We start from the raw sequence: 21802 nt of genomic DNA, 5'->3' as shown, positions 1-21802 counted from the left end.
ATAGGTATATACTAAGTTTCAGTCTTTCCAGTGTTACTTTAATTATTATATAATATAATTGGGTTGGCAACTAAGTGATTGCGGATTTTAAATAAGTCTGCAATTATTTAGTTGCCAATCCAATAATAATAATAATAATAATAATAATAAATATATTTAATTTAATTCGGTTCATTTATATTTCATATTTAATATTTCTTGTTTTTCCTATAAAATTACAGTTTCAGATAAAGGACAAATAAATTCTTGCAACATATTCTAGCACGTGGTATTCGTATTGTTACATATCGCGGCAGCTTCCCGGAAGTACGTATTACTTATAGAGAATCCTTTTGAGGGAAACGTTGCTGTTCGTTTTCTGGGCCAAGACTTATACTCTCGAAGGGAATCTTTCCATAAAAGAATATTACGAGAATACAGAGTTCGCGATCGGCCATCGCATTATACAAACTGTGGCCTGTTTCGTAACGACGTTACCGTCGATATTGCACGGAAATATTAGAATAGGCTGACTCGCCCCCCCCCGTTTAATAAGAAACCACTGTACATATTCTTGATACTTTGCGAGTATCATTAAAATGAAATCCCTTTATTAATACATCCCGTTTGATTAAAAAATAATTGTACAGAAATCGATTCATCCAGTTTTCCCCTACATTCGTTAAAACGGAAGTCTATTCACACCGAGCGTCTCGGGAACAGTTAAAAATGCGATTCCCTGAATATCAAAGTTCCGCAGTTGTTAAAGCGACGGTGTATTCGTATCGAGTATTTGTCTGAGGAATAATGCAGAATGCTCGGAAGACCAGACGATGATCGGTGCGAGGCGTCTTGCTCGCGTTTGCATCGGTAAGAGACACGGGGGGTGACACGCGGAGTGCTAAGGACGTTTATTACGTCATAATGATCCGAACTGGCGGATTCCCTAGTGAATGTAAGCGAGCAGGGGAGCAGAGAGTTCTAATGGCGACGGCGGCGTCGGCACCGGTGGTGGTAGTGGTGGTGGCACGTGCATTACTGGTGTACCGGTGTGAGCGTGAATGGACGATATAAATCAAGGTTTGTAATATCACGTCGACGCCGGGGCGCACCACCGCTTAGGCATATTGTTTCTGTAAACCGGAGAAATATATAACCGGCGTTGGAGCGCGCGCGCGCGCGACGTTTCTACTGTGTACGACATTTCCCTTGCGGCCCAGCGACAAAGAGTCGCGGCTTCTTCGACAAATTGTTCCTAAGAGGCGTCGGGCAAAAAGTTTTTCCCCTTTTGCGCTAATGAATCATTATGTCTTCCCAACGTTAAAGCGCGCAACCACCGGAGTTCGCAAATTAGTATACGGCTTTTCCCCACCGTAACTTTTACTTTGCGAATTTCTTGCGAAAATTGTTTGCGACTAGCTGTTGCATACAATTCTGTTGATATATCGTTTATACGACGTTACATGTCGTGAAAGGGGTGATAAACGAAAGGAACACCATTCCGACGACGTAGAGAACAGTATGAATAATTTTTAATACGAGAATATAAGAATTTTCTTAATTGTTCAATTGACTAATTAGCACCGGCGGCCCTACTTCGGTTCGCGTCTTGGCTCGTCTTCAATTAAGTCCCTTTGACTGCGTATAACCAATGCCCTGAACTAGACAAAGTTCTCTAATTCCGATGTTCGAGGAACGCGCGTCTGACGCGTTTTCCCCCTTTGTGCTAATGGAACAGAGAAATTCGCAGAGCACACGCCTAAGAATGGGAACCGTGCCGGCCGGGCAGCTGGAAAAGTCTCGGAACGCAGCCGGGAATAGAAGTCTCGCCCTCTTCTGTCGGGGTTTAAAAAGGGGCGAAAAGGAATCGTGAAAAGAAGGAGACGCGCGTTACAAAGAATGAAATGGCAAATCGGAAATGAAAAACAGAAAAAGTACGTGTAACGGGAGGGGGGGGGAGGGGATGGAGAAACAACAGGAGGACAAAGGAAGATAAAGGATCCGTGCGTCGAGAAATAAGTTTTTGGAAATAAGTTCTCCCGCGCGGACAAAGGAGATCCGTGGAAGCGGCAGGGACACGTGAACGGAAACTGACGAACTTTGCTGGAGAGGGAAAGAACATGGGATTTTTCGTTTTTCTTTTTTTTTTTTTTAAAGTAGAGCTCGCTCGGGTACTAAGAAACAGATGAAGCAATTAGACGAAATACCGTTTAAATGGACCTTAATAAGGGGTGCTCGTTATACTTTTTATTCCTTCTTTGTACAGCTGCCTGAAATCCTTCTTCTCTCCCTTATTTTCCTCTTGCCGGCATCACGGGAGAAATTTAAGACGCACGCGGTTATCCTATAAATTGTGCCGCTATTTCCGTAATAAGTCCATTTAAACGGGGAACGAGGGTCGGGAACGTTTAAATACGTAAATAATGTTCTCACTGAATATTTAATGTATGATTGATCCGTCGTCGGTCGGAAGTTTTAATTAACCTGGGAGACGAACAAGGGGTCATTGTATTAGGCCTCGTTTTCATCGGTTATTCAAGCGAGTAGTTCCCGTAGTTCTCGCATTATCGGACTTGGGTCCGCGAGCAGAGCGCAAAAACCGGGTAAGCCGGGAAAGATGGCGCGGAATCCCGGGACCGTGAAAGAGGCTTTTTGCCAACCGACACCGTCGACGACGACAACGGCGATGACACTCGACGAGATGAATTGGAGCCGGGCTAACACGCTCCGAATATACACCGAGCAAGGGAGCACACGCGTACCGTATCTGGAGCGTGCACACGTCGTCGTCCACCGTTCGCCTCCTTTGAATTTTACCCTCGCCCCGCCCCCGTCCCGTTGCTTACTCGCACTTAGACAATTAACGCCGCTCCGTTTCAAATTTTCTCCCATTTAACTTTGCTCGCATACGATTACTCTCGGAAGTACCAGTTGATCAAGCGTAAGTTACAAAGGGAACGATTCTTCTTTCTCAATCCTATTTTGTTACCCGAGTTTAACGACGACGTGATCAATTAGTAATTTAAGAACATCAAATTTGGCTGATCAAAAACAGACAGATTCAAGCTTACTTATTTTTAGCCAAACTACGAAAACTTCTATTCTAGAAACGAGATTCAAATGCAGTCTCTGAATGTTCATTTATTTTTTATGAACGACAGATAGTCCAGCGTTTTGGGTGAGACGAGTGCACCGGTCTGTACATTTATTTCCACGAATGGAGGAGAGCCGCATTAATCAGAACCGGTGCAGCGCGGCGGCCTGGCGCGAAGGTGGACGCGTACGCTTGGCACGTGACGTGACTGGTCATAAATTGTCGGTTCGAGTGCAAATGCGATTACACGGCGACGATTATCGAGAGATTCCCGGGGAATCGGCCTACCACCTACTCCTCGGCTGCGTCGCGATGTATCCTACGTGTATGCATAAATCCTACGGGGAATCCTGCGGACGCGACGCTCGCTAACGAAGGAGAAATCCCGGCGAAACCTCGCCGGAATACACGTGCATCACGGCAATCTGGCAGTTATTTTTATTAATCGGGATTTGAACATAACAAACTTAAGAACGTGAACAAGCGCTCTTTTCATAAACGTGTTATTTTAACGACACGGTGTTTCAGTTTATATTCTCATTGACTTAAACCGGTCTTAAATTGCGTTTGATAAATGAAGTGGCCGATTTGCTGATCGACCGATGAATAACTGAATGCATGTTACTTCACAGAGATCATGCCAGCGCAGATATTAATGTACTGGTTCATCGGATATTACGGAAAAGATTGACGCTACAACGTTTAACAGGGTAAATTGTATTCTAATGGATATCAATTAATTGGGATTAATGATATTATTTCATAATATGACCCGTCGTAATTGCGCATCATTTTCGATCGGTACAGAGCTTGTAATTATAGAGGAAGTATGGATAACGAGTAACGTAGGTAGCTCAAAAACATTAATACGTATTTGTTGCTGATAAAGTATATGCGTCGGTAGGGAAACAAGCTACACTCGTGAACAGATTTATTCAACAATAAAGTAAATCCCTTACATGAAATACTGATCAGGTTTATAAATATTAAAATGTGAATGCCCGGTGCAATGTTTAAATAGTAAAAGAAATGTCTATCTATAATGCATCTCTCTAACAGGTACTGTGAATGTTTTATTTATCATGGAAGTCTGCAGTCTAATTACAGTAGTTTCTAACTCAAACTGATCAGATTTATAATAATGCATATTGCAATGTTCAAATAATAAACGAAATGTCTACTTAAAATGCAACTCTCTAACAGGTACTGTGAATGTTTTATTTAGCATAGAAGTCTGCAGTCTAATTACAGTAGTTTCTAACTCAAATTGATTAGGTTTATAGTAGTGCATATTGCAATCTTCAAATAATACACGAAATGTCTACCTAAAATACATATTTCTGACAACACTACAAGTGTTTCATTTTGCTTAGAAGCCTACAGTTTAATTATAGTAATTTTGAACTGAAATTGATCAGATTTATAGTAGTGCATATTGCAATGTTCAAATAATAAACGAAATGTCTATCTAAAATGCATCTCTCTATTAGGTACTATGAATGTTTTATTTAACATGGAAGTCTGCAGTTTAATTATAGTAATTTCGAACTGAAACTGATCAGATTTATAATAATGCATACTGTATACAATGTTTAAATAATAAAATAAATGACACTACAAGTGTTTTATTTTACCTGGAAGCCTGCAGTTTAGCGATTAGTTTCTGAATGAAAAAGATGTACAAGGGAGATCACTGAGCCGTCATAAATTCGAGTAAAGTGGTTAATACCATAATCGAGTTTGCCCCTGGAACGAGTTCAATTGATTTCAGGCAGGGAGAACAGACCGCCCGCCGGCTTAGTTTCGTGTCATTTTCATATCAATCCTACCCTACCGAAAATTAACGCTATTCGAACCAAACTTCGTGAGCTTATAGAGTTACGGCAACTTCGAGTTAATTATCATAGCACCAGCAGATATTGGCCGATGCTATGTATGTTATCAAGCAGAAATGCGCATTGGCGAACGTAATTATTTTCCCTGAGAATATGTGCGCGCGGCATAGTAATCCCCTACCGTTAACTCTTGGAATTCTAACGCTGATGAAATTTCACCCAGACCGGAAGTTCAAAAGTCTGTCATTAACGTTGGCAGGACCATATCCACCTCTGCCATTCCAGTTGTTAGCCCGCCACCGCTGTACTCCGACGATAGTCCCGGTGTTCTAACTGAATTTTCATCCGCGTTAACGTCCATTAATTACGTTAATCTCTTGATATTTTAACTGTTGCTAAAAGTGCTATTACCGTTTTAATCATAACATGAAAACTACAACGTAGACAAATCTCCTTTCGCGTTCGCGGCGCGTTGGTAGTATTAACATAATTTTTCCGCGGGGATATCTTGATTCGCGGAATTGGTAAAATTTCGAGTAACTTTTAGAAAGTAAAATAGGTCTGGCTGACACTTTCACACGAAAACAGAGGGCGTCGTATAACCAGAAACAACGATAGAATTAATTATGAGCAGCCACGCGGGAGTAGAACGAGATGAAAAAAGGCGGACGGGTGTAATAATGACGGGAGCGAGATTAAAAGGGGAAGAAGAGACTTAATTAATTACGAAGCTCACGCCCCGGGAACGAAACAACGGGATTAAAATTGTGATTCGAAGAGCTGGGGAAAAAGAGGGCTTTAATGGCAATGATCCGTCTGTCTCCTCTCGTCTGTTGAAAAAACTTTGACGGGGACCTAATAATAAGAGAAGGACTGCGCTAAAGTATAAATTGCGAACTTCCTAAATCGATCAGCCTCGCATTCGGAAATTTGCTAATTAATTAACTGCGAAACGATTTAATAATAGACACACGGAGGGTCGTTTCGGAGTTGTCCAGGTAGAGAGAAGCATTCCGTGCTCTGTCTATCTAGAACAGCCGAGGCGTGGAGAGAAATATGTTTCAATGCAAACCTGATATATGTTGTATCTTGGACAAACAGTGAGCGATTGGATTTCGTCATGCCTCGGTATTCATGGGAATATGAATATTAACGAAACGCAACGCAACTATCGGAAGTTTTTAATCCACTTTCGCAAGTAGTACTTCACAAAACTCTGGTTTGTGGGAAATGTATAATGCAGGGAAAGAGCTGGGACCGCCCGGCGTAGCTTTACTAACTTTACTTTCGACACTTTTACCGGCTTAATCCGCGCTTTAAAATTAACAGAACAACCACGCGCGGACGCGGGAGCTTTGCCCGCGCAGAGCACCGAGTTTCCATACGTCTAGTTAAAAATTCATAAAACCGAACGCGACCGCGGCTGATGCTACCGGCCGTTGTAAACCCGTCGAAAACTAAAATATGGACGTCGAACAACGGGATAAACTGATAAAGAATTTCTATGGACGCAGCGGCGGTTATCTCTGCGCTCAGTCAGAGAGAGAATCATAACTAAGGATAAATCTCTGTATTTGTGTAAAAAATCGGGAACGCGATAAGGGACTATGTATTCTTTGCCTATGACATTTTTTTATCGACTGACACTTCTTCTTAAGATTCGTCTGTACCCTCGCGAGACACAGAAGGAAACTCGGAGAGCCGCGCGACGTAATATTGTTAGGTATGCAAATTGAACTATTCAAAGGCCTTGATGAACTTCCGCGAGTTTTCGCGAGCTTAAAAAAGGAAGGCCGAGAGGCGGCCGAGCGTCGATGGAAAAGGAGAAGTTTTCATCGGCGACCGAACCCCGGGCGAAGTTCTAGAAGAACGGTTCCCGCCTTGGTTTTTAAGTCGCGTGCGAAAATTGGGATAACGCCGGAACGCAGTAATGGACTCTTATCCCCTTTTGCTTATTTAATATTGATAGCGGCAATCGTTTTGGCGAGACTGCGCAGCTCGCTCGTTCCTTCCAGTTCAAAGAAGAAAACGTAGCCCGGGGGGGATTGATCTACAATGTACATAGTTAATCGTTAATGATTCATGCGGAACCGTGTTCGTAAAAATGTTTGTTCTCGATTGGAAATCTGAACGTGCGCATTGTCTGTTAATACAAAATTATTCATTTCGATTGCTGTAAAAAGAAATCAAGTATCGCAATTCATTTTTGCATAAATCTAAGTACGTCAGCAACTGCGATTGTATCTTTTTCATTTTGTCGGTCTACAATTTGGTACCTCGAGCGAAAGTTGCTGTTAAAAGTGTTTTTATACTTGAAACACACGCAACCGAGCTTTGTGTTAGCGTGCGGCTCGCGTTAATGTTCCCGGGCGACTAGACTCGATGGATTATCTTAACCGTTGCAATAATTTTTGTCGACGCCGGGGCTTAGCCCTGGAAACCGGGCGTTTATCGCGAATTTTCGACTCTCGTTCTTCTATCCAACTATGGTAAATTACGCTCGGTCATTGACAGCTGGAAGCTGAAACGCGTTCACAAATATCTTTCCCCGCGGTCTAGCAGACCGATTACCGTCCATATACACCGGGATTAAAAGGTCGACGAATATAATCCTCGACGTTCAATTATTTCCGATCAAATTTGAGCACGATTCAATCGAGGTTTTGTTTCACCGAGTATTCTCTTCTACTTTTTTTTCCAGAGATTCCCAATTCTCAATTTATTTTGCGACGCAAAAGCTTCCCGTGTGCTTTTATTTTTTACAGAGATCCCTTTTTTTCGAATATTCGACGAATTCGAATTCTCTTTCCAATATTAAAAAGTTTTCGAGCGTTAAATAATTACTGTGCGGTGAATTCGTTTCTTTCCTTATTTCCCTCAACGCATGACTGAACGTGCAAGATTAATTTAACTGGTCGCTCGAAAATTGCACCATGTTCCCCGCGAACAGTGTGTACAATTAACTGGGTACTAGGCGTTTGTAAAATTATAGCGTTAATTGAGAAACTTAACAAAGCTTGTATCAATGCCGATAGAATCGCTCGCAGCGAGGGTGGAACGAGCCGCCGTGTGTTCCATAATGTTTCGACTGTTGCCGTTCTGTGTAGGTAGCCGCTGTTACGTCTGACCATTGACCATACCACGACTACTGCGAGCAGCACTCGATTTACCGTTTCTGACCGCAGCATTGACACGAACTACTACGTCAGTGGAAACGTTCCGAACCCGAGTTTAACGTTCGATTGTTTCGTTTTCATTGTTATTTTAATCGACGTGACCGGTTTCGTTCCCGTTTGTAATTCCGTTTTATTACAGACTCCAGTTTCTGACGAATCTTCTGATTAAGTAATTGGCAAAATTATCGACGACACGTGGCTAATAAATATTTCAATTTCACTTCTTTTATGAATCAGAAAAGGCATTTAGGTTTCTTGGACAAAAGAGGACGTTTATAACTTGAAATCTATTGTGAGAAACATACTATTGATAAGTACTCCCTTTTGATTTCGTCTATAATCAATTGAATATTGAATTGAACGTTCATCAGCGATTGCAGCAAAGTTCGAAATTAGTTTCTCGGTTCTTTGGACGGGCAACGCGATACACAAATAGAGGAGAATTTTGGTTTTCATTAGACCTCGGTGGAGGCTAAAATTTCGCACAAAGCATTCCACGAATAGCGACTGCGAACCGCACCGTTTCTCAAGACGAACCCGACGAAAGAAGGAAACGGATAAACTCCGGGATTAATTAAATTTCGCCGACAGCATCGGTTCGGCTCGAGGCAAATTTTACGTCCCCTATATTCGCAAATTAAATAAGCCAGCGATTCCAATAGATATCAACAGGTCTTTCGAGTTTCTTCGCCTGCCAGTGATACCGTAATTTATACACGAATCAATTTTTTTATTTAATCAACAGTTTAGAAGATTTCCATACATGAATTTTAAAAAGTGAAAAATTTCTTGTATTCTTTTTAACTCGATCGTAAGTTTAATTGAGATGGACGTACCTACGCAACACGGGGTGGAAAAGCAGCGTCGTGGTGGAGGGTTTTCCCGTAGCAGGGGACGGTTTAATACGATCGTCGTGCAAATTTGTATGCGGCCAAGTTTATACGGTGCCCGGGAGTGGGCGCGTTAGTTTCATTCTCTCTTGAACCCCGGCGTCGATTTTCATCGCTATAGTTATCGCCGGATCAACATTAGCCCCAGGTGAACATACGGCTAGCAAGTATGACACGCGCGACGCAAGTACACACCCCCACACAAGTCTTCAAACACATTAACAAACCCGTAAGTAAACATTTATATTTTAATGAACGATCAAAGAAAAAAATGTCTCTTCTATTAAATTTCAATGCCACAAATCCACAATTTGTCATATGATTTATCATTTGGTAACTATAATTAGACTGTAGATTTTTATACTTTCAGTTTAAAATTAAAATCTCTTTTAACAAACATTCCTTATATTTATTGCCAATATGAAAGATCCACAGACTAATTACTATTTTACTGTATTCTCTGATGTCCAATATTTATCAAACTTTCACCAAGAACGTGCACTCGGGAACTTCTGAAGGGAGGTGTACATCGCAGTGTCGTCGCCGCGGTGACCCAGCTGTGTGTACCACGCGCGAGCATATAACTCGCGTGTTTGCCTACGTGTCCGCGCGTTTCCCCGTATGATGCAGCCGGGATATATTATAGGGATGATGTATACTATAGACACACACACACAGAAACGGTCGCGCGCGGGTAACAATGCTGAAGATCTGTGGCGCGCGCGAGCGAGCGGGCGACTGGCGGTGGTCGGATAAACGTGTAAGTACCTACTGTACGCGAGAGTCTCGCGATCTCGCGCGGAGATTACCTTTGGTGCGAACCTCTGCGCCATTTCCGTATTATTGGCCGCGGTTTCTGGTTACCATCCAGTAGGAAAGTTTCGCGATAACGCGACAATAAATTAGCATCCGCGATGCCCTCACCCGTACAGTAATTCATACGCGAAGCATAGTTTTATCTACCTCGTTGCAATTCCTACGATAATACCTCAACGCTGCCTCATCGGGTATGCATAAAATATCGACACTGAAATTCTCAACAATTGTTCTTTTTTTATAACAAATTAAGTCGGTTGTAATCGCCTTTACAAAAGTTTCGAGTAAAATCGAAGGCAATAATTATCAAATGGCATTCGACGCTCTCTCTAAAGGGCCACGGGTTATTAATCATCATTATTACCTCGTAGAAACGTTACATATATCTATATGATAAATACATATGTATATGTATGTATGCCTGCGTATAACTCAAAGTGCAATGAAACGCAGATGGTCCGGGGCATGCATACATACATGTCCATATTTGCAGCTGATTATACACACAGTCGAGTGTTTTCGCAACTGTTTACGCGTTTGATGCAGTAGAATAGATTTGACGTGTACCGGTGCGGTGGCAGAGCCAAGGGCTGGCCTTTCGGTCACCATCCGCCGATTAATTTTCTAGAATTAACGCTTTGTTCCTATACAATCATACTGTGAAAACGTTCCCCGGTACCAGAGACTAACCGTTCTATTGCAACTATAGTGTACGTAAAAAAATGTTTCAATATCCAAATAGTTCCGCTGTTACGTTAGAATAATATAAAGGCAAATAATTCCATGAGAAATTCCATCGACGGAATGATGAGCAACGGTTGCTCTCTTTCCATTCAACTAGAGGAAATGCGAAGGAATCTGCATGGAAGGAAGGGCTGGAGGTCTCAGGTGCATCGTGCGTCGAATGACTTTCCCGATCCCCAGCCTCGTCCTCACTAAGTATTTTTTACCGTTAGGTCCTTTTACCGAGTACCAAAAACTTTGCGAGCAATTCCCCGGTCTTATGTTTAAAACATGCGGAACGTTTCTCGCCCGAGGCATTGAAAAAGCTTGTAATTTATCAATCAGTATACAGGGAGAGTGGTATCAATTTCCATGGGTCGAACAAGGTCGAAATTACTGACTCACGTAGCCTTAATGAGCATTAGATCGAAACGTCGAAGCCCTCTAGCAGGATAACGGATTGCTCTAAACGCGTGAGGCCCGCCTTTCATCAACGCTGTCGAAAATTTCGCCCCGCCATTTATAACAATTCTTCTTTTTTTTTTTTTTACCCCGTTAGCGATTAATCAAATACAGGCAGGCAATAGCCTGAAGAGTATTCGAGCCGCGGATCGCAGCGTTTTATGCATACATTCGTGTAAACAGGAGTAAAAAACGTGAGTCAATTAGCGGAGGGGGTTTGACATAAACCGGTTTCAATGACCAAAGCGGTCGCTAATGGCCGACCGAATGAAAAATGTAACGCGCTCGCTTCTCTTCGCGGCTGTTCGTCGTCGATTATTTCTCATTATTGCGTCATTGCCATTAACTGCATCGGAACGATCGTTTAATTGCTTCCCGTGATTTCGTTCTGCTCAGGTGCTTACGGCCCTCGAATGCAACTCGAGAGACGCGTGCGCGTAATAATATTACCGCGTCGAATAGGACGTATTTAATTTGATAATTCACGAGCCGATCCACTCAACGGCTGATACCCGTTAACGGATTACGTCGTCCGTAACTATAATGTAATAATGTCCCTCGAATCGTATGGGCCATAATACAAACTCGTTAAGCGCGTCCACTGTTCCTCTACCGTGAATCAAAATTCCATTCGCAGATTACAATTGGCGAGCACTTGGATATAGACGAATTTTATCAGGTCTTACGTCGTATGTATGTGTACGAGTGTCGAACCAGGAAGGGCTCGCACCAGAATTAATTATTCGACTGTAGTACCCAGTATCACTGTTTCAAAGGAACGCGTACATAAACGATATTATCATAGTAGATTTGAATAATCCTAGGTAGAACATCCAGTCATGTGATTCCAGAGATACGTGCATGCACTTCGCATGGGTAGAGATGCTGAGACCTCGCGAAATCCAAACGCGGTCGTATAAATAGTTGAAGAGAAAACGATACTTTTTACCGTACGGAGCATGTCTTATTAAAATGGAGGACAGACAAGGTTCGTTACATGAAAATGATGCACGACGTCCCGGGTAAAAGAGGATCATAAGGAAGTTCATCTTTGAGGCACCGGTAAACGCACGTTGCGAATTATTTACCGATGCAGAAAGCATTTAAAATTTGCACGAGATTTCCTTCAGAACGAAAATCACAGATTCGGATGGTGAACGTTCGTCCTATTTTTTAAAGTGTACTTTTAATGCGAAAACAGTGCACTGCTTGCTGAGAGACAGTATGGAATAAATATATGAAAACTAGTTATGACTTACATAACCGAGCGATAGAGAACTCTCCGGACTTACCTGAAACAAAAGTAAAAATACTTTTTATCATGTCTAATAACATTTCAATAAATTTGATTACGACCCAATTTATTCTACGAGAGGGAAGGGATCAGGTCTTGCATAAAAATGTTACTCGACAATATTTGTCCAATCGCGATTCGAATTAATTCGGTCGCAGTTAAAAAGCTTTTCGACTACGCCGTTCCGTGTTCTTATGAAATTATAAAAACGTTCCCCTGTGTTCACGCACTCGGAAGGAATGTCATTTGCATGAAAAAGGAAAATGCCGAGTTGCTCAGGTACTCTTTTACGATTCACTGGTGACTGCAGTTTTCCTTTTCACATTTCGTATCTCGTATTTATTCGCACGATTTGCAACGCAAACATTCCCCACTCATAGTCGGAAAAAAATGCTCGCGAAAAAGCATCGGCGAACTCCACGGCAGTTCAAAGGTTTAAATTTAACTGTGGAAAAATGTGCTTCCCGATATAATTTATTATATCGATAGAAAAATTGAAATTACGATTGACCAGCAAGTGCAAATGATTTTTTAATAACATTATAAGTAATAATTTAATTACTATAAATCTTATTGGAAACGAAAGCATTGATAAAACTTAGGAGTAATGTAACAAGTAGTAGAGTATCCTTAAACGACCGAGTCGCAGTAGTATAACCCAGCACAAGTCAGACATTAACGTGCAATCCTCAGTACTTCAACGAATGGTTCGAAAATCTAAGTTCTAACAAAATAAAGTTTGAACACAAGTTTCGCAGACTCGTTAATTAATATTAAACTTCATTTTATATTATTATATTAAAACACGGATCAATAGCAACAGAAACAATCAGGGAAAAATAAAAGTCTGTTTAAGTTTGCTCCCTTTCACTCTACTTTCGTGAGCAATATGCAAAGTTTTAGTTCTGTTCAGCCGGAGGGCATTTATCGCATCAATATTTCTGTTATGGAAAAACTGTCTATAGGGTAGAAAAAATTTTCTAGCACAAATTGAAAATCTCTCTTCTTGATTTGAAAGCGACTCTTAAGAAAGAACGAGCATTTAATCTAATAATGATCTATTGCTTCTGCTTGCTCATAGACGGGAAAGCTGAAGGGCTGGAGAGAAAAAAGATTTGGACAGAACCCCCGATCTGGCTGTTACTATAAACTCGTCCATTAACGGGTAGCGAGTGAAGGCAAGGGAGAAAGAGGATACGGTGGAAAATGGGATGGGAGAAAAGAAGATCTGGCGAGGGCTGGGAAGGATACACGATTCAAGTTTCTGGAAGGTCGTCGACCTTCGCAGGATTTCGAGGATGAAATTAGCCGAAGAGGAGGAGGGATCCAGAGAGGAAGAGAAACGAGAGAGTGGGGATGGAAGACGATGGTTATCTAGTGGCATTTGTTTTGGGGAAGAAGAGAAAAAAAGAGCAAAAGGGGCAAAAAAAGGAGGAGGGAAAGCCCGTATTTGTGTTATCTCGTGAGAGACGAAGGTACGGCGGAGGGCTACGGAAGGAAGGTGGAAAGGAGAAAACCCGTATTTGTGTTATCTGGAAAAAGGGGGACAAAATGGAAGTACCTTAATACCTACTACGGACTTACGAAATTATTATCGTCCTTCTTTCTCCGGTTAAACGAGATGCTCCCGGTGATCGCGACCGTCCGAACCAGATCCGTAGATCCGCGCGGATTAAACTACTTGGACCTCCTTACTTTTTTCTCCCCCTACCGTTGCCTTATTTTATAGGTCAGATAGTGGCCGTTAAGCGCGGATTTCGAATTCGCCGAAAATTCGACCACCGTAAATCGCCGCGGAAGATCCCCTTTAGGTTCGAATACCAGACCTATTATTTCCACCACGCCTGCCCTGAGACCGTTTCATTTTTCGTCCAGGTTTACCTCTCTTCTCATTCGATGGACCGCTCCGAGTAGATATCATTCGATACGCCATTTACGCACCAAAGGGATTTAATCCATGTTCGTTCATTCACATTTTTATACTCTATATAAAATTCTACAAATCAGCAATATGACACGGAAATTGTATTACGCCAAAAAGAGAGAGAGAGAGAGGGAGAGAGAGCTGCGGGCTAAGAGAAAAGATTTCCATACATTATTCGCGGGCCGAGGCGGAAGAAATCGAAAGTGAGAAGATTTTGTGCAGAATAAAGAGGATATCGCGCAAAGAAGATTTGGAGCGGCGAAAGTTTGTTCTCGCGTTATCTGTCGAGAAGAAAGTCTAGGTAAGGAAAAATTGAGAAAAACGAATATAAACGAATGAAAGAGAAACGAAAGGAACTCTATAAGTTTTTAATACGACTGGAAAATGAAACATTTGCTTTCGCTTTATTTAATTCAATAATCCTTTGCATTTCGACTTTTGTTTATAATAAATGTTTATCAGCTTGCCTTTCGCGGGATGCTCGAAATATACATTTAAAATGGCAAAATATAATTTCCATTAATAAATACCCTCTTAGCGAGATTTTCCTCTTAAATACGGCAGAATAAAATTAAACCGTAAAGAGTGCGTCACGTTATTCTGCGAGTGAAAACGTAGAATTAATTTTTTTATGAAAACATTCTCTCTACAATGAAGAGTACTTTTTTCGACCATTAAGTATTCCTTGACTTATTAGACAGTGTGAAACCTAGTCTTCGTGATTCATTATTTGTAATTCTGTAAGAGGCACCGTTTCTTTCAACGACCCGAATCTCAGTTTCACTTGAATTTACGAAAATTGTATCCCTTAAGGGTTCGCATCGACCGACAAACACCCCAATAGCATTAGTTTTACGCGAGTTTAAAGCAGGGACTTTTAGGAACGGGCGGAGGGGGTGGGACGATCGTTTCCGCTACATTCGTTTCGCGTACACAAAGGGTGAAAAAAAAAAAGAGATACGAGAAACGAAGACAAACACGGGTGAAGAGGTGCGAGTGCTTTTTGATTCTCCTACAAATTTTCCTATAGCGTGTGGAATTCTTAATCCTCTTGGAAATTACAGAACTCCCGTTCCGCTTGTATAAACCAAAGTTTTGTCGTTTATGTAAATTCGGACGAGGAGTGCCTTTAGAGGTGAAAAGTTTTGTAAACTTTTAGTCGAAGTCAGTTTCAACAATAAACCGGATTGTTCTGGTAAAAACTGTCACTCGCTTCAAGCGAAGGAATAAAATATGCAATGCTTTCTGTTATTTAATTTTCATTATTGTTTCTGTTTTCACTTTTTATTATTCACTTCTCTCTTTCATATAGGAATCAAAATCAGTGCACGAGGCACAATTGTTTTAAATCACTTTACTTAGTCGTGAAACTGTATAAGGAGTAAGTTTTATCAAATGTTTGCTGGGTAGAGACCGCAAGTAAAAATGTTGGAAATTCGGTCGATTCGAGTTTCAGACTTGATTTTAAAACGGGGGTGAAAGCCGAAATCGTACGAGAAAGTTCTCGCTGACACGGGTCTGACTCGTTGATTTTGCATAATTCAAGAGAGAAGGATAGAGTAGCAGCAGCAGCAGCAGCAGCCTGTGGTCTTACCTTCTGTTATTCCAATCTTATCTCATCCCCAGCCCTCAGACTCCCGTTCATCCGGTGATATCAGATCCGCGCGAGGCTTCAGCGCGGGGGAGGGTCTGCCCATTCCGGTCGAATCCTGACTCCTCGCGTGAAAAATTGTCTTCCCGCAAGAATGGAAACCGACTCGCTCGGGAATTATTAGACCTCGACCGAGTTTCGGTTAAGCTAAGTTCTGTCGAGAAATTTTGATCGCCCGATCGGAAACCAGATTACGAATTTCAGGGCAGACATTTCGCCCGCCCTTCTGGATCACGCGTTTAAACTTTTCTCGAGATAATGCGGAAACTATATTATCACGTTCTGGCACGATCGTCGTCGTCGCACAGCGATCGTTAAAATACGTCGAGGATTAATCGGGATTATTAACAACGTTTAAAAGCGGAGTAGCGAACCGTGTTCGGTTAACAATAGGAAAGTGCTCTCAAGTCGTAAAAGAGCACGCTCGCCCGGGAAACGAATGGCGGCAGGGACGAGGATCCGAATTTCTTCGTTCGAGTGAAACGCGAGGCGACACGGGCGACCGATTCCGAGCGATCGTTTTCAGAATTCGACGAACAAATTTCGCGATCCTGCAAGCCGATCTCGTCGTAGTTACATTAGCGCGTTACGTGACGAACTTGCCTGATCTCCCCTGAAAAAACCGTCGGCCGGCCAGCCGGGCAGAGGTCGGAGGGTGCCGCCGAAGACGCGGGAACGACGAGGAGGCTCGAGACGAGATCGAACCCGTGTCCGCCGGAAGAGAGGAACCAGGGAAAAGGGGTAGAAAAGGTGGAAGAGAGTATTCGTAGTTTTAATTCGTCGAGAAAATAAAGTCGGAATGGCCGTCGGCGAAATTGACTGGCTCGTCGAGATTTTTACGCGATTGGCACCCCTGGCAGCTCTCGTCTTAGCCGGGGAAAAATAGCGGCTGCTCTAAGGGGGAGGAATTAAGCTGCCGAGTTTTCACGTCGAAACTTTTTACCTCCCCTTCCGTGTCGCTTCTCTCCGCACCTCTTCCTTCCTTCCTTCCTTCCTCGATCGTAGATCAACATCAGGCTGGTACCGATTTTTTTTTTTTTCTTCCCTACCCTTTTTACTCCTCGCGCGCGTTCTACCGCTCTTTCGTTTCGTTTCACCGGTAGGTAAGCGATTGCAAAGAACGTGCTCGCAAGCCCGTACCTCTTAACCCTTGTTATCTATTCGTTGATTTTTTCCCCGTTCGCCTCGCTTGTTAATTTCTAGCGCGGTGCCTCGAAAATTTGCTTATATCAACGTACCTCCGTTTCAGAGTCGCCTAAACGAGTTTCCTTCCGTATGCGGACGATAATAAAACAAAATTTCTAACTCAATCGTTTATAATTGCAACAGGAGAAAAATATTACGCAAACACGTATATTATAAACATGGACAGGTAAATTCGGTATCAATTCAACGCGAGTGCATTAATCGTTGCAAATGTACCGATGTTGTTTGGTAGGAGGATTAAGAACGTGTTTGCGTTCGGTTTATGCGTTAAATCGCATAGCTGCACTAATACTCATTGGTGTCCTAAATTATGTTCATCCCGCACGGTATTAAAGATAATTTTTCAATACATCGTCCGATTGATTCATGCACAATGTAACTATTAACGATAGTCAATAATGTTCATGTCGAATCTACGAGAAGGAAGCTTCCGATAAAGCCGTTCGATTTCTATTCAATTTCCAATTTGTGTTAAACATATAGCAAGATTTTCTGAACAAACATGTTCCACTTTCGAACGGTATAACACAGCGTGTAACAAAATTTATACGTATTTTTCTTTCCGCGTCGGAGTCTACAGGAGAGTGTTTTGACAAGATCGAGAGAAACGAAAGGATTTTTAGCGCATCTGGTTTTCGGTGATCTTGAAAGCCTGTCTATTTTTATCAGACCGTCCCTCCGCCCACCGTTTTAAATTTCTCACCCGCTTTATTTCACTTTCGCGGCGACCTCGAGGAACTTCGCGGGTTAACGCCTTCCCGGCGGCGCTAAATTTTGGAAGCTTATGTTTAAAGAAGAAGGGAAAAAGAGAGGAACGGTATTGACGCGACGTCGCATTCAACAAGTTGCGGGGAAAACTGGGACAATACATCCGCCGTGAGGACGAAATGACTTATGAAAATCTACGGCCCCGTCGAAATAGCGTGCGGCCCGGATATTTATGTCGAAAAATTGATAAGAAGATTATAAAACATAAGTAATACGTAAACTAATAATTTGTACTGCTGGAAAATCGACCGATTTATAACGAACCCAGTGCACAATTGAATTCGTATCGGTTTCGCATAAATTTAACGATATACGAAAATTGGTAAATTTGTTATTGGCTTTAACCCAGGCGAATAAATGAAAAGAATGTGACCGGGAATACATATTTAATCCGCTTTGAAGTACAGGTAAGTGATTAATAAAATACTGCAGCATCTAATAAAGTAGCGCCGGTAGTAAATCACCGTGGAAACGTGAGAAAATAAATAAATACGCGCTCATTTAATAAAATATTATCAACATAAATAAATGCATCCTTCCAGTAGGAAATATTTATACTGCGTAGACAGATTAATATTTTCCAAGCATAATTAAATAATCGTAAACGAACGAAATTAATCAAGTAGTTCGCTCGGGAATGAAATTTCACGGGACTAGAACACGCGCGCGCGCGCGCGCGAGACTGTTGGAAATTTCAACGATTGCATTTTCAACAAAAATTTAATTGTCATCCCAAAACGTGTTCCGTATTATTTCAATTGCTAATTTCGATCAGAATTCGGTTGGGCAATTTCAACTTTTAACGCTAATTAATGCATCGATATTAAATTTAGCGAGCTTCCTGAAAACAGTTTACGTAGAATGTTGACGAAACAATGCGTACTCGCTCGATTTCCTAATGTATTTAACAGTTCCGAACGAATCATCGTGGTTGGTTAATAACAGATGAGATACATCCTCATACAAATCCAAATTAAAATAGCAATCTCGATTTTAAATGCCATCTAACTCATTTTAGTTTACATTCCATAGTCTGGCATCTTTCTTTTTCTACACTATTTCCGTATCTATCTCGCCACGCATAGGTTCGCTTTTTAAGAAAGTTTCCCGAGCCGGTACATATGCTCGTTCGCTCGCGCCAGATTATTTGGCTTCTTAGGGATGGTGCGGTCCTAAAATTCTCATTTTCTGAACGTTACACTCGCCGCCTTGCCTACAGCTCGAAAATTCCTTTTGTACACCCCGTTCTCCGCCGAAAATTAAACGTCTACGCGTACCAGTAATCCTCCTTTACGAGTCGTTTCAATTGTCTTAATAAACGGCGCGGCGCCCCGTTCAATTGCGCGGTCTAATTTCTGAGAGATCGTAACAGGAAAGACTGTTCCTTGTTTACGCGTGTGAAACGATCGTCGGTGTAAAATTTATTATATCTTCGCGAAAACCATTCGAATTCGAAGTTGCTTTTCTGATCAGTACTTCTGTCGCGATAATTCGAAAAATAATGTTTCTATGTAAAACGGCTGACAGCGGTAACAATGGAAGAATAAAACACGATGGTGCGGCACGACGGGGAACGAGAAAGGGTTAAGTCGTACGGGATTGCGCGATCCCGAGCGATCGATTATACTCTAGCGTGGATGAAAATTTACGCGAATTCACGCCGGCGTCCCTCGCCGGGCGCAAAAACGTCAATGCCGGGTCTCACTGTAAATCCTCGGGGCCAGCCCGATTGCTCCGTGTTCAAAGGGTTAATCGATAACACGGTCACTACATCGCAGACCTTTTCGTAGAAGCATTCGACCGTGCACTCTGCGTGGTAAAAATGCGGTTCCATTCTAAAAAATTTCACCACCGTTCCATTTACATACGTCCAACCGATGCACGTTCGGTTGCATATCAATCTCATTCTCAATTCTACTAATACACGATTTAATAGAGTCACAAAATGATGGAATTATCAATTGTAAATAATAATGTGTAAATGTTGTAAATGTAAATCGACACTTTTAGTCGAGTGGCTGAATTTTTTATACACATGCTACGTCTGACACCCAGAAACATGTGCAAAGTCCTAAAGTTTTTGCACCTCGTGGGTGGTTTTCGCTTATAAGTCGAAAACGACTGTAGATATCGAAGAAAGTTTTCAATAAAAGTTGTAGAGCACAAAATTTAACATAAGGATGACTCATTACTTGTTCGTACGTCGAGTCGAAACGATTAAGTTTTTATATCTGGAATAAATTTTTATCTCGTTGTTCTGCGGGATTTCTCGATTGTTCGGTCGCTTTTGTCGTATCAAGCCTGCACCGACGGCTCGAGGTAGCGAGGTGCCGCCTTCAGAATGCTGAACGTTGTAAAGTAAAGATAGTAACAAGAAGAGACGCGGCAAGGGGGAAACGACGAAAAATGGCGGAGAGGCGAGGCAACGGGGCTCGACTCGACAACGGTGAAAATAAGGGAAACGTTGTTAACGAGGATTCAGGGAGAGCTTCCATTACAGTCGGTACCCATCGACGTTTCCCAACACCGCGCGCGCTACACCATTGACCTACGTTTCCCGGGAAAATCCTTATCTGGAACTGTTCATCCCCCTCGGAGCTCCGTAAATTTTCTGATTCGCGTTCTACCATCCCGCTAAACCAAGAAATACCGTTTCAAGGACCGGCTACGTCGAGCTTGCAGGGATGTTCGAGTTCCTCCGTGGGGCCTCTCCCTTTTTTATCTCCCCTCCTCGGATCGGTGAAACGCCGATCGAGATTAAAAGGTCGCGATGTGCCTTCGGTTCTTTACCATCGGTCACCGTCGAATCTGATTGTTAGATTTTTTATGACCGTCCGCTTCGCCTAACTTCAAATATTTAGTTTCGCCACCGTTTCCCGAGACCTTCTTAACGGTTTTCACTGTTCCCGAACAACAACTCTGTCCGTGACAGTAGTAAATGGAAAACTTTAAAGACAGTAGAAGCAGTTTTATAAGTAGGAACTATTGATTTCTACTCCGCGAGCGTACAGCTTCGGTCCGCGGATAAACAATCGTAAGTAGAGTAGAAGGCAACGGTTTCATCGGTTTTCGGAAGACGCAAGAAGCGAGAAACCACGCTTCACCTTCTCCCGGTATTAATAATTGTCCGGATGTTCTCACTAATGAAGCGAGACTTCGACTTAATGACCGTGCTTAATTGGCAAAACTTTCAAGGATCCGTTCTTCCTGCGAGGCAAGAACGTGCCACTATCTGCGACCTCTGTTATATAGAAACCGTGCTACTGGCTGACGCTGCTAAGGGAGCAATCTAAAGTCTCGGCCCTCTTTATCTTTTACAGAAATATCCATCTAATTTTCCCTCGGGCGAAATAGAAAATCGTTCATTGTCGATGGTAAAGAGAATTCGACCTCGAAATACGATCAACCTCTTATTCCGAACGAAACTAAATTATTGTATCCCCATAATAATGTAAGTATCGATCGTTGAAAACTGATGATACGCACTTTTGGAACTGACGACACGTTGAAAACTCGAAAATGCCGGTCGGGTAAGAAACGCTTTAAGAACGTCGGCCAAATATTAATGTTACCGTGAGAGCCGGTTTAATTGGCGAAACTTGGAAGGAACGGTTCTTCATTCCTCCCCGGGCAGAGACGGGATGGGTTGCGAGTGAGTGCAAGAAACTTCTACCTATGCGTGTTCTCCCGTGGAAGGGTTCGCCACGATCCGCTCGAACGCTTCTTCAACCGGGCTGGTAGATATTCTCGCGGCGGCGGACGATCGCGGCGGCGTAAGGGTGGCAAAACGTGGCTGCCGTTATCCGATATTCTCTCTGCGGTCGGTCCATGATCTCGGAACGAGGGTATCGCAGGATCAAACGAGGTGCACCGGGGTATATCGGGCAACGGTTCGCCGCTCGCCGCTTTCCGGAAGCTTATTGGAGCCACGTAGTTTACACTGCGGGAGCCAGGAAGCGACAGCGATGGAGGGAGGGGAGAGGC

General features: G+C 42.5%; 1 protein-coding gene across 1 annotated transcript in view; it reads right to left on the bottom strand.

The window, feature by feature from the left end:
• stet (stem cell tumor) overlaps nt 1-21802 on the bottom strand; it is a 246581-nt gene that overhangs the window by 21400 nt on the left and 203379 nt on the right. The gene's annotated exons all lie outside the window — the stretch shown is intronic.

The sequence above is a fragment of the Ceratina calcarata genome, unplaced genomic scaffold, assembly GCF_001652005.2.
Source record: "Ceratina calcarata isolate Rehan_Ccalc_2016 unplaced genomic scaffold, ASM165200v1 scaffold568.2, whole genome shotgun sequence".
Taxonomy (NCBI): domain Eukaryota; kingdom Metazoa; phylum Arthropoda; class Insecta; order Hymenoptera; family Apidae; genus Ceratina; species Ceratina calcarata.
Note: the sequence above shows the minus strand (reverse complement) of the source record. Positions and strands in the feature narration are given on the sequence as shown.